The 13,135-nt window shown below is 34.0% G+C and overlaps 1 protein-coding gene across 2 annotated transcripts in view; it reads right to left on the bottom strand.

Annotated features, from left to right (window-relative positions):
* Nucleotides 1–6,906: 6,906 nt before the first annotated feature.
* LOC114326149 (beta-arrestin-1-like) overlaps nt 6,907–13,135 on the bottom strand; it is a 1,212,937-nt gene continuing 1,206,708 nt past the window's right edge. Inside the window, exon 13 of one of the 2 annotated variants that reach the window (XM_050651411.1) lies at nt 6,907–8,057. The gene's annotated coding sequence lies outside the window, so the exon portion shown is untranslated. The remainder of the gene's footprint in view (nt 8,058–13,135) is intronic. The other variant, XM_050651410.1, reaches the window with a different exon arrangement.

Below are 13,135 nucleotides of genomic sequence, written 5' to 3'. Positions count from 1 at the left end.
GGAATTTAAGAAAGCATTTGACAGGGTCACAATAAAGGACGTTATCCATTTGTTATACTCGTGAGAGGTACCTCTAGGAATAATTAAAACGATCGAAAACATACAGGGTCACATTAAAGGACGTTATCCATTTGCTATACTCGAGAGAGGTATCTCTAGGAATAATTAAAACGATCGAAAACATCTACCAGAACAACACAATAAAAGTAAAAGTGGAAGATGAACTAACTGAATCAATTGAAGTAGACAGAGTCATGTCTATACAAAAAGAAGAAGAAGAAGAAGAAGAAGAAGGAGAAGACTTTCTATTTAGGTATTTTATAGCTGCAATACCCAAACCAAGTTCTGGACTAGATCGTATAAGGACCCAGCTTTTAAAAATTCGGCCAATCAGACAAATTTTACGCTGTAATTTTCAGTTTAGAGTAAAATTTGGTAGTGGTACCAAAATAATTCGGGCACTAGAGGGTTAAAGAGACGCTTTAAAGACGTACTTATATATTGACAAGCTGAAAATATTAAGTAAACGCGATTATTCCCAAATACATTTTCTTTTGTAAGAACCAGTAAATTGTGGCCGCTTTAATTTCACGTAATCACTTTTACATTTCGTCAATTTATCAGGATCAGTAGCAATAATTTAGTTGTCTGTTTTATTAATTAAAACTGTTATGCACATACATAAGCACTTTTATTACGAGTGTCTTTAACGAATCCTACATACAGTTGAGTCCGCGAATCTTTACCCGTGCGTCATCATTTAAAGCATAGGAAATAAGTCAATGATAACTCGTAAATTAAAATTTACTAAACGCAACAGCAAGTCCCTTACTGTCACTTGCTGTTGCGTTTAGTAAATTTCAATTTCCGACTTATCATCGACTTATTTCGTATGCTTTAAATGATGACGCACTGGTAAAGGTTCCCGGACTCAACTGTATATGTGGTATATAAAATAGAAGGTAATAATAATTAGTAGACCACAAATAGGTAAATATAATTATTAATATCATTTCACCACAGAAAATTAGACTAACACTGACGTTAAAACAAGCATATACGTATCAAAATAGGATGAAGATGAAAAAGAAGAATTTAGTTAGTTATTGAATTGCTAGACAATTTTGTAAATGACATCTGAATGTAAACTCTACAAGATATAATAAATTTAAACATGTTTTATAAATTGTTATGTTATTAACCCTTAAACTATATGATACAAATATAATACAAATTATATATAAATATTTACATTCATAGTACTACAATCCAGCCTTTGCGTCATACCTTACAATAACCCATTACCAATAAGGACATTAAGATATTTTGAACTTATTTTTACTTCAATAGCATTTTATCAACATACGGGCTTTATAATAAGCTCCATTATTCTGATAAACACAAACTAATAATAATCTTACACAAACACAATTACACATTTTGCTAAAGACTATTTTGGCAAATTTGTAATCTAACTTTAAAAGGACTAAACAGATTTAAAAAGATTCAAATCTTGATCTGTTTAAGCTGTACAAAATTGAAGCTCGATCATTCGCAGACGATCTAGTTGTGTGCATCAAAGGCAAACACATTAAATTAATGACAGATGCAATCAAATCTAAGCCAGTTAAAAGAATAATCAGCCAGTACAGGTTTACAATTTTCGGTACCAAAAACTCAGTACTTTAACTGAGTACAGCTAATCTCAGCTATTAAACCAACCAACAAACGAAAGGTACCTTGGATGTTTATGAGATCTACTATTATCTATGGCGACGTCTAAGGTGAATTTTTCCTAGGATGTCGTAATACTTATCAGGAAGTTCGTTTCTAGCCAAATGCAAAAAATTGGCTTGAGAGAATGGAACTTTGGTTTTAGGAGGCCTGGAGAGTACGTAATCTAGTCGGTGGCATGATGTTTTGAAGGGTTCATTAGCCATGGTGTTCGAGCTACCTTTTGTACGTTGTACGTATTTTTTGCTGAGAGAAAGAATTCTCTCCTGTATGGTGGGTAGTTGCGAAAGTGGTTTTACCAATATCGATGGGTACCACCACTCCTTTCTCAAGCACTTTCTTAGGATTTTTCTTTCTGTTGCCACGATGGTTTTCTTGTGGCGTGTGTTTAGTGATAGTGTGTTTAGCGTAGAGACATGCCATGTATTCGACATTTGGCTCTCTTTCTCACCCTAAGCTCTCTTTCTTACCCTGTCCAGGATGTTTTTGACATCAGTGTTTCAACGGGGAGTCCTACTAAAATGAACTCCTATATAGTCCACCGATGATCTGAATTCTAGTCTTTCTCCTTGGAGAGTTATCCTAGCATCCTCTACTCAGGTTAGGATGTCTGAAAGCAATCATCTGAGTTTTTTTTGGGTTGAGTGTAACTCTTCATTTGTTACACCCTTTTATGATTCGATTAAAAGTAGAATTTCTCCGTGGCAACCAACAACAACAAGCAGAAGATCTCAAGTAATCTTAACACGTCTCAGACTTTTCTCTATTCTCAAACATCGAAGCTTCAAAGTCGTCAATTTGTGATGTACTATAGACCATTTCCTAATTGATTGTCATAAATATATCATTGAAAGGCATATTGTACCTTGAATAGCTTGCAAACGGTACTTGGAAATAAGTTTGACTGCAGAAAACTAATAGAATCTTGTATAGGTACATATGTTGTACAAAATTTAGTCATGTACTAGGACAGTCCAATAAGTACTTAGCCTCTCCGCCCGACGGCGCCACTATCGCAAATGAAGTGTACTGTCACTTAATGCGTTCTCGTAGACGGCTAATGCCAAAATTTCAGCCAAATCGAAATTATAGTATTGTTGTGATTGCGTGTGAAAATCAGCGTGTTCGCAGATTTTAATAAAATTGAAAAAGAGCAATATCGGTCGGTGATCCGATTCTTGTTTTTGGAAATGAAATCGCCCAGCGAAATCAAAGAGCGCTTGGATTCTGTGTACGGTGACTTTTCTCCTTCGATGGCAACTGTCAAAAATTGGTTTAATGAGTTTCAACGTGAACGAACGTCGGTTATTAGGGAGTTTTTGTGCACACAAATACGTAAACGTAACGCATCTTTTTGACATATACGCTTGCGCATTAATGGTTGAACTCCCGTATCGCGATACGTATTACCTAAGGTTACGGGCTGGTACGTTAGGTTCATACGCATCCCTATCGAGCCGAAAGTCACCGAATGCATACAAGGATCTTGCCCGATTACCTACCAAATGAACATTTCATCAGCGTACTACCCGTTTATAAACATTTTAAGGTTATATATTGGTTATTGGTTTAGTCTATGTGAGTAAAATTATTCTGTGTTTGTAATTGGAAATTGGACCTTCATAATAGATTTAAAATTTTATTGTTTTTAAGTTGCCTATTAATAAAGCAAAACAAACAAATCTTGTATTAATTTAAGAAATACAGTGATCACCACAATTAATAACTAGATAAACAAATGACCTAGTTTCAGTAAAATTTTCAAATAAATATTACCACACTATTTACATTATACCTACTGGAATTCTGATGTAGGTATACAATAATTTACAACTAAAAAGTAGGTAACAATAAACAAAAATAAAAAAATTTTAACCTAAGGAAAAATAATATTTTTATATTTAAATAGAAGCAATTAAAACCATACAATTTCATCATTCAATTATCTTTTTTTACATTTGTATATTAATTGTATATTGTGTGAACATTGTTTTATTTTTTTAAATGTCAACGGAATTTAAAAATGACTTTACGATTTGCTTTACGTTACGTTAAGGCAGTTACAAAAACTACCTATTTTAACATTCATCCTCTACGACACGTTAGTTGCTTTACGTATACGGAGATGCGTACGCTACGTAGCAACAAAAACTCCCTATTGATGAGCCACGCGTAGGTGCCCCGAAAATGGCTACCACGGAGAATAACGTGACAAATTCCACGATCTTGTGTTGGCAGACCGCCGACTGAAGGTGCGCGAGACAGCTGACACAGTAGGCATCTCAAAAGACAGCGTAGGTCATATTCTGCATGAAATTTTGGGCATGAGAAAGCTGTCGGCGCGATGGGTGCCGCGTTTGCTCACTTCAGACAATAAGCGCAACCGTGAGACTACTTCAGAGCAGTGTTTGACGCTATTTCAGTGTGATCCAAAGGAGTTTTTACTTCATAACCGTCGACGAAACGTGGATTCACTGGTATACACCAGAAACCAAGGAACAGTCGAAAGAGTGGACAGCACCCGGCAAACGTGCTCCGAAGAAGACGAAGACTGTTCAATCGGCCGCAAAGGTGATGGCCAACATTTTCTGAGATTCAGAAAGTGTGATCTACATCGACTACTTGGAGAAGGGAAAAACGATCACAGGGCCCTATTATGCCGAATTATTGGGCCGATTCGACTCCGAATTAAAGAAAAACCGACCCCATTTGGCAAAGAAAAAAGTGCTCTTTGACCATGACAACGCACCGGCTCACACCTCCGCCATGGCCAAATTGGTCGAATTGGACTACGAACTGTTGCCCCATCCACCGTATTCTTCAGATTTAGCCCCGTGCGGTTACTATTTGTTTCCAAACTTGAAAAAGACTTCTTCTTCTTAAGGTGCCGAGACCGCTTGTCGATCGTTGGCTCTCATGTTGCCCAGCATATTAACAATCATTGTCTTATTTACAGCCGCACGAAATAGTTCAGTGCTAGTTTTCCCAAACCATTGGCGTAGGTTTTTAAGCCAAGAAGTTGTACGGCGGCCCACACTTCTTTTTCCCATTATTTTACCTTGCATGACAAGGTGAAGTATGTCATATTTTTCTGGGTGACGCATTATATGACCAAAGTATTCCAATTTGCGCCTTTTAACCGTGTTCACTACTTCGCAACTTTTATTCAAACGTTGCAAAACCCTTTCGTTTGTGACTCTTTCTACCCAACTGATCTTCAGGATACGGCGGTAGACCCACATTTCAAATGCTTCTAGGTTTTTTAAAAGCGATTCTGTCAGTGTCCATGCTTCGACCCCGTAAAGTAGTACTGGGAATATATAACATCGGACCATTCTTATGCGAAGTTCCAAATTTAGACCATGACTGCACAGGATTTTCTTAAATTTCATAAGACTTGTTCTTGCTTTGGCAATTCTACTTTTTATTTCTGTACTAGGGTTCCAGCTTTCATTAATATGAGTACCCAGATATACAAGATTACTTACTCGTTCAATTGAGTCATTACCGATTGTTACGTTATAGTTATTATTATTTACGGCTGCCTGTTTACTAATAACCATAAACTTTGTTTTTCTTGCGTTGAGTTTGAGTCCATATATCGCGCAGAATGCCACCATTCGGTTCAATAACGCTTGAAGATGTTCAATTGATCCAGTCAGCAACAAGGTGTCATCTGCGTATCTGATATTGTTCATAAGCATACCATTAATGAGTATTCCCTCTTTTGCGTTTTCCAACACTTCATTTAAGATTGTTTCAGCGTAAAGATTAAACAACATTGGTGACAATATACAGCCTTGTCGAACTCCGCGCTTGATTTTTACTTCTTCAGAGCACTGATTCGCAACCCTAATACATGCAGCCTGGCCCCAATACAAATTTGCGATTATTCTAATGTCCCTACCGTCCAGACCGGTAGTTTTGAGAATATGTAGCATTTTTTCATGGCGAACTTTATCAAAGGCCTTTTCAAAATCAATCGCGCACATGAAAACGTCATGATTTACATCTCTGCATCTTTGAATTAAAACTTGAGTTGCGAATAGTGCATCTCGCGTTCCAAGGCCACAGCGAAAACCGAATTGAGTACTTGAGATTCTTTCCTCAATTCTTCTATATGTTCTTTGATGAATTATTCTGAGAAACGTTTTCAATACATGACTCATTAGGCTGATGGTGCGATAGTCGCTGCATTTTGTGGCCCTGTGTTTTTTTGGTAGTACAACAAATGAGGATTTAAGCCAATCTTTAGAAATTTTTCCGCTTTCGTACATTAAGTTGAACAATTTCGTAAGTATCTTTAATGCCCTCGGCACCTAAAAGCTTCAGTGTTTCTACGTAAATCCCATCTGGTCCGATCGACTTGCCGTTTTTTGGGTTCTTTATAGCGTACTGCACTTCTTCCTTAGTTATTGGAGGACCGCTTATGTCATTTAGCGTTTCTAGTTCGCTTCTTTCATCATCGAATAATTCCTTTATATATTCTGTCCATCGTATTAGTTGACCTTCGATATCGATTATAATTTTTCCGTTTTTATCTTCGATTAGTGGAGGATTACATTTTTTATTCAGTCCTGCAACTTCTTTCAGTTTTTTGTGCATATTGAATGCGTCATAGATAAGCTCGTAGTTCTCAATTTCTTTACATTGTTGTTTATGCCACTCTGATTTAGCTGATCTTATTTTTCTTCGAATCATACTGTTTAGCTTTTTGTATTCTGTCAGATTAGCATTCTTATATTTTCTTCTTACATCCATTAAATTCAATATCTCTTCTGTCATCCACTGTTGCTTATTCCTACGCTGATTTTCCATTAGATGGTCTTCTTGGACTTTTTCCAATGTTTCTTTGCATGACTCCCATAATTGTTCTTCTGAATTTTTATTTCCCAATTTCTGAAACTGATCTTCTAATTTATCGGTTACTATTTCTTTCACTTCCGCATTTGAAAGTTTATCTTTGCTGATCCTAGGAGATATTTTGGGTTTTTTAATCTTTTTAAATTTAAGTAATACTTTAGCTGCTAGTAAGTTGTGGTTGGAGGGTACATCCGCTCCTGGATATGTTTTGGAGGACAAGATAGCATTTCTATATCTTTTTGATATACAGATATAATCAATTTGATTTCTTACTATTCTTCCACAAGTGTCCATAGGAGATTTCCAGGTGTAAAGTCGTCGCTTAGGCAAGTCAAAAAAAGTGTTGGATATTACTAATTGTTTTTCTACACAAAATCTAATCATTCTATCTCCACGGTCGTTTCTCGTTCCTAAACCAAACTTGCCAACGACATCTTCTTCACTACCTCTTCCAACCTTGGCATTGAATTGAAAAAGACACTGGGCAGAAATTTAAGTCGAATGAGGAGGTCATCGCCGCCACGGAAGCCTATTTTCAGACCTCGAGAAAAGGTATTTTTCAGACGGGTTAAAGAAGTTGGAGCATCGCTGGGTCCAGTATATCGAGCTAAAAGGAGACTATGTAGAGACCTAAGTACCTATCGGACTGCCCACTACATTAGTACTTTTACTCGCATTTAAACAATACTGTGCTTTTTATGTCACTGCACTAATATCTTTTGGGAGCATGTGGTATGTTGTTTTAAATATTTTTTTTATTATTTACTTGTTTGCATTTTCAGCTAGTTGTTTATAATATGAAAGAAAAGTTATTGAAATAAAAATAAGTATTTTTTGTTTTTATAAGAAATGTACAATTTCAGTCAGAAATTATCTATAAATAATTGATATTTGGCCTTACATATCGATATGTAGGTCATTATTGTAGATAGCTATATTAATAGTATTTGTTAAAAATATCTGTGTTCAAAAAAATAGACCTGTACATTCTTATTGATTATTTATTTAAGAAAACATTGCAGCCTCACTTTTCAAGTGAAGTAAATAATATAAATTTTTTGATTATTTAGTTTTAATACACCTTTTGGATTTAATTGCTGTATTTATTGACTGACATACAGTAATTACCTATTATTCTTAATTTTATTACTATTATTATAATGTATAAATCGTTATGAAGTGCGCCTATTCAAACAACACCAAGCCCTATGAAAACTAAAGCCTTTGTGAATTTCCGACTCTTCTTTTTCAGTTTGGCTTTCTTTCGCAATTTTGTCAATTTCTTTAGATACTTCCGTGGTGTCTTCTTCTTGTTTAACAGTCATTATTTCGTCTAGGTTTTCTTCCTTAACGGATTTGGTCCCTGCTTTCTTTGATTGTTTAGATGTTTTGACGTCGTCGTGCAATTGTTGTGATGGTGATGGTGTTAAAGGTGATAGTTTGTTAATTTCTACTACAACCTTAAAAAAAACACATATTTTAAAATTTGTACCCAACAAGTTACTATTAATTTTATTACAAACATTTGAAGCTGAAGGATTCATAAAACATTGAATCAAGTTGTTCTAAAATTTAAAAAGAACAGAGTCGACAAAATTTAGTGCTATATAAATTACATTTAAACGATTTATCATACATATAGAATATTAGCAATTTTTATTGTTTAACGTCATATTTTTATGAGATTGGAAATTAATAGTACATTAATTACACAGACAAACATTAATAGCACAATAAAAAAATATAGAGAGTTGGGATAAAGTATGGCACCAAGCAAATGTCTTTGAAACGAAAAGAACAATATTTATGAAACTTTGCATGCAAGTACAGTGACGCAAAAGGCATCTGATGCCATATTTTTTGTTACTACTCCACTTCCGGTTTCACCGGAAATACCCTTAACTTATTTACTTTAAATGGGACACCCTGTATATTTTTGCAGATTTTAAAAGAAATTGTTATTTTTAATTCATACATACCAAGTTTGAAAGAAAAAACTATTAAAACAAGAAATAAATCTCTTTACAGTTAAAAAATAGGTTAATTTATTTACGTTATACCAATATTAAAAATAATAAAAAAAATTTTCAAATGTTGAAAATGTTTACTGTTCACCTCCTGACAACGTACAAGCCTATAAATAAATCCGTTAGTCACTTTTTGCAAGATTTCTCCACGTATTAGTTCACATTCATCAATTATTATTCTTTGTCTCAAATCCTGCAAGCATGTTGGTCGCCTAACGTAAACACGTAATTTTATATAACCAAAAGAAAAAAATCTAACGGGTTGAGGTCCGAAAAACGAGCGGCCCACTCTATGAATCCTCTACGTCCAATCCATGGATTTGGAAAATTCACTTCCAAAAAATGAAAATTCACCATAACCTATTATCATTAATATTTCAATACGATTTTTTCCACTTAAATGAACCATTTTTAATACAACTTATTTCTGTCAATTAGTTCAGTAACAGTTTTACCTACTATACTAAATTCAAATAACTCATGCAGTGCATGTAAACAACAATTTTAGTCTACAGTATAGATGTTGTTCTGAAGCTATTTTCTTGTGGCATTTTTACAATTTTAACTATTTATAATGGGACATAAGCCACAATATTATTAAAAAATGATTTTTATTAACGTTTCGACGCCCAAATCGGGTGCCGTTGTCAAAATACGAAATACTACTAACATAAACAAAAATGTTGTTGCTTAGTAAAAAAATTCTTCTAATAATTTATTTAATTTGACTCATTTATATCGGCAATTCAGATACATATGATACATTTTAAAGAAGAAGACTTTAAAATTATATTGCCAATATTAGTTCATTCGATTACATGAAATCAACCCCAACTCAAGAATATCCGTCACAAAAAAATCATAGCCTGTGATCTGTCTTTAAAATGTATCATATGTATCTGAATTGCCGATATAAATGAGTCAAATTAAATAAATTATTAGAAGAATTTTTTTACTAAGCAACAATATTTTTGTTTATATTAGTAGTATTTCGTATTTTGACAACGGCACCCGATTTGGGCGTCGAAATGTTAATAAAAATCATTTTTTAATAATATTGTGGCTTATGTCCCATTATAAATAGTTATAATACAGTATAGATGGTACTCGTTTATTTCCTATTACGTTGTATTAATACAAAAAATTATCTACAGACACTTTTTAACAAATTTTTTTTACCAAATTTGGTATGTATGAATTAAAAATAACAAGTTCTTTTAAAATCCGCAAAAATATATAGGGTGTCCCATTTAAATTAAATAAGTTAGGGGTATTTCCGGTGAAACCGGAAGTGGAATAGTAACAAAAAATATGGCAACAGATGCCTTTTGCATCACTGTACTTGCATGCAAAGTTTCATAAATATTGTTCTTTTCGTTTCAAAGATATTTGCTTGGTTCCATACAATATCCCAACCCAGTATAACAATCAGTGGAACATGCATCACATATGTTAGATATATTGGTGACATTATAATCTCTCCAAATATGCAAACTTTATAGTTTATTACAAGAAAATTAACATAACCATAGTAGACAATGGTAGAAGAAGAACATCCTGGTTAAACAATCTTAGAACTTGGTTCAACACAACATCTTTGCAGCTTTTCCGAGTTGCTAAAAATAAGATAAATAATAGTCAGGGATCCCAGGCCTATTTTCACCATTTACTGCTAACAAGCTAATTTTTCGCGAGCTGCTTCATTTTGACTTTTTTCCTTACAATTTCCATATTAGACAAGGTGAAATCGGCGGGTTCGAAGGGAAAAATATTCCCATGAGATTTTTTTGCATAATCACATTCGTGAGACATCCCAGAAAAGGTTCAAGAAGTCGCCTACGTGAAACAATTTTTTTTTAATCAAATTGCAAAAATCAATATTTTTGGCCCGAACAATTTTTTCTTTAATTTTTTGGACCATTCTGGACAAAAAAGGTCTCCTATAATTTTTCTCTAAAGTTGATCGTTTTCGACTTGTAATCAATTTAAAATTGAAAAAAACGAAAAATGGCGATTTTCAAGGCTTAATAACTCGGTTAAAAGTTATTATTATGAAAGTCAATATATGACTAAATCAAAGTCTAAAGCCCCCCTACAAGATCCTGAAGAAATTTTTGTCATTATTTTATTACTAAGCTCTTATTTTTAAGAAATAATAATAAGCGCCATGCACGTGTGCGGAGGCTGTAAATGCTGAGTGCGAGAGAGAAGCCATTCCAGCAGTCCAATAATTGTGCATCTTACTCACACTCACATTTACAGCCGAGTCAATACGATCTAACCGCTCATTGTTATTAATTAAAAACAACAGCTTAGTAGTAAATTAATGACACAGATTTCTTCAGGATCATGTAGCGGCGACTTTAAACTTTGATTTAGTCACTTTCTGACTTTCATAATAATAATTTTTAACCGAGTTATTAAGTCTTAAAAATGGCCATTTTCGCGTTATTCAAATTTTAAATTGCTTATAACTCGAAAAAAATCAACTTTAGAGAAAAATTATAAGAGACCTTTTTTGTCCAGAATGGTCCAAAAAACCCAAAAAAAATTAGTCCAATATCTCCGCCATTTTCAACTTCTCGTCAAAAAGTATGAGAACTAAAATTGTTGAAAATGCGATTTTATATAATTTCTTTCATTACATTTTTTTTTTCGTGCGGTCGATATTTTCAGAGCAATACGGGAAAATAATGACAGTTAATATTTTCCCCATAACTCTGAAAATATTGAAATATTGACCGCACAAAAAAAATTGTAATTAAAGAAATTATAGAAAATCACATTTTCAACAATTTTAGTTCCTATACTTTTTAACGAGAAGTTGACAATGACGGAGATATTGAGCAAAAACGGTTCCCGTTTAAAATCAAAATGACGGCTAACGCAACGGCGCAATTCAGTCGAGAATTTAAGTTTACACTACTATTGATTCTCCCTAAAGATTAAAAAAATTAAATTTGGGGCCGCTGGCATGCAAGGTTAGGCCTGTTATTCGTCTAACCCGACTGGACTATCCCTGCTATCTTTGTTGTCAAAATGAAGCTACTCACGAAAAATTAGCTTGTTAGTATTAAATAGTGAAAATAGGCCTGAGATTGCCTAAAAGATTGCCATGATGGCTTTGCTACAAGGCTTTGTAGAAGTCTTCAACTATCTTTGTTATTTTTTATTTGTCTTTCTCTTCCTTGTTATTGGTGCCATTAAGTTTGATAATTTTCTGAACAACCTTGCTTGCTTGTCAGAATAAGGTTAGAATCGTAAAAATTGGCATCACTTATTTGTTTAACATTATTTATTTAACAAGTACAAAAATAGCATATTATGAAAGCAGCGCTCTTTACTTTTTAAATGTATTTTGATTTTTGTCAATAGAACAGTTGATCCAAAGATATCGAATTTTTACCGTAGAGCTGATGCAAACTTTATTTAAATTAATTTCACGCACGTAACTGATATACACAAACGCCGGTCGCTTCAGGCGCTGTTTCTGAGAGATCGGTTCATTATATACATAAAAAGTGCTAATATACATTTTTGTTCAAAATTATCTCAGCTACATTTCCCTGGTTGCCTGAATTTTAAGGGGAAGCCCGGGGCGTGACCAGACACCTCGTAACGCGACAGTTCTTATAGTATAGTTTAAAAGGGATCCTATTGTGCTATCCCGTGGGCACTTTGTTGCTAAAATGTAAAACCCATATTTTTTGGTTTCTCATATATTTGTAATGCAAAATCACTTGGTCGTCCAAAAATCGTTGCGGGAGGGGACCGGTGGGGAGCCTTACAAAAAAAAAACTGCAATTTTTTTTTCGTCGTTTTTCGGATGTGCAATATCCGAAAATTCATTCCTTAAATTTGCATACCCATCCGGACATTAGAAATATTTGTTTTTAATTTATAAAAATACGTCAAACCATTGTTGTATATGGAGCGCCTTCATATAAAATCACTTGCCCTGAAAACCCATATTTTTAAAATCGTTTACATCGCTCTATCTCGAAAAATATTGGGTCTAGCAAAAAATGGCTTCCTATAAACGTTATAGACCAAACATCAGAGAACATGTGAGTGTTTTTGGAATTTTGATTGAATAATTAGTTTAAGAAAAAATTAAATAAATCGAACGGCATGTCACGACGGACAGTGGTGAACGCAGAGATGCGAGGAAGGGCGAGATTCTATGCGAGAGTCAATCCCTAATCGACTCTACTGACCGGGATGTTGTTAGGGTCGTTTTTTCATTGTGATGCCTATTTTAGGGATGATGAATACTGCTAGCCTACTAAATAGAGATGTTTTTTGGCTCGTTTTGTTGTCAGATTATTAACACTTTTGGAATATTGTACGTGTTAAGTGATAGTAGTATGTAGTTATATTATCATAATATTAATAATAGGTATTGTTGTATATATTTAAGGTACTGTTTTATACTTATTATTATTATTATGTTTATCCAGATTTAGCCATACGGCTCACACTCCCTCAAAGGGGAAAATTCACTTATCCCA

This window comes from Diabrotica virgifera, chromosome 5 (genome assembly GCF_917563875.1).
Source record: "Diabrotica virgifera virgifera chromosome 5, PGI_DIABVI_V3a".
Lineage (NCBI taxonomy): Eukaryota > Metazoa > Arthropoda > Insecta > Coleoptera > Chrysomelidae > Diabrotica > Diabrotica virgifera.
This window is presented reverse-complemented; position numbering and strand designations above follow the sequence as displayed.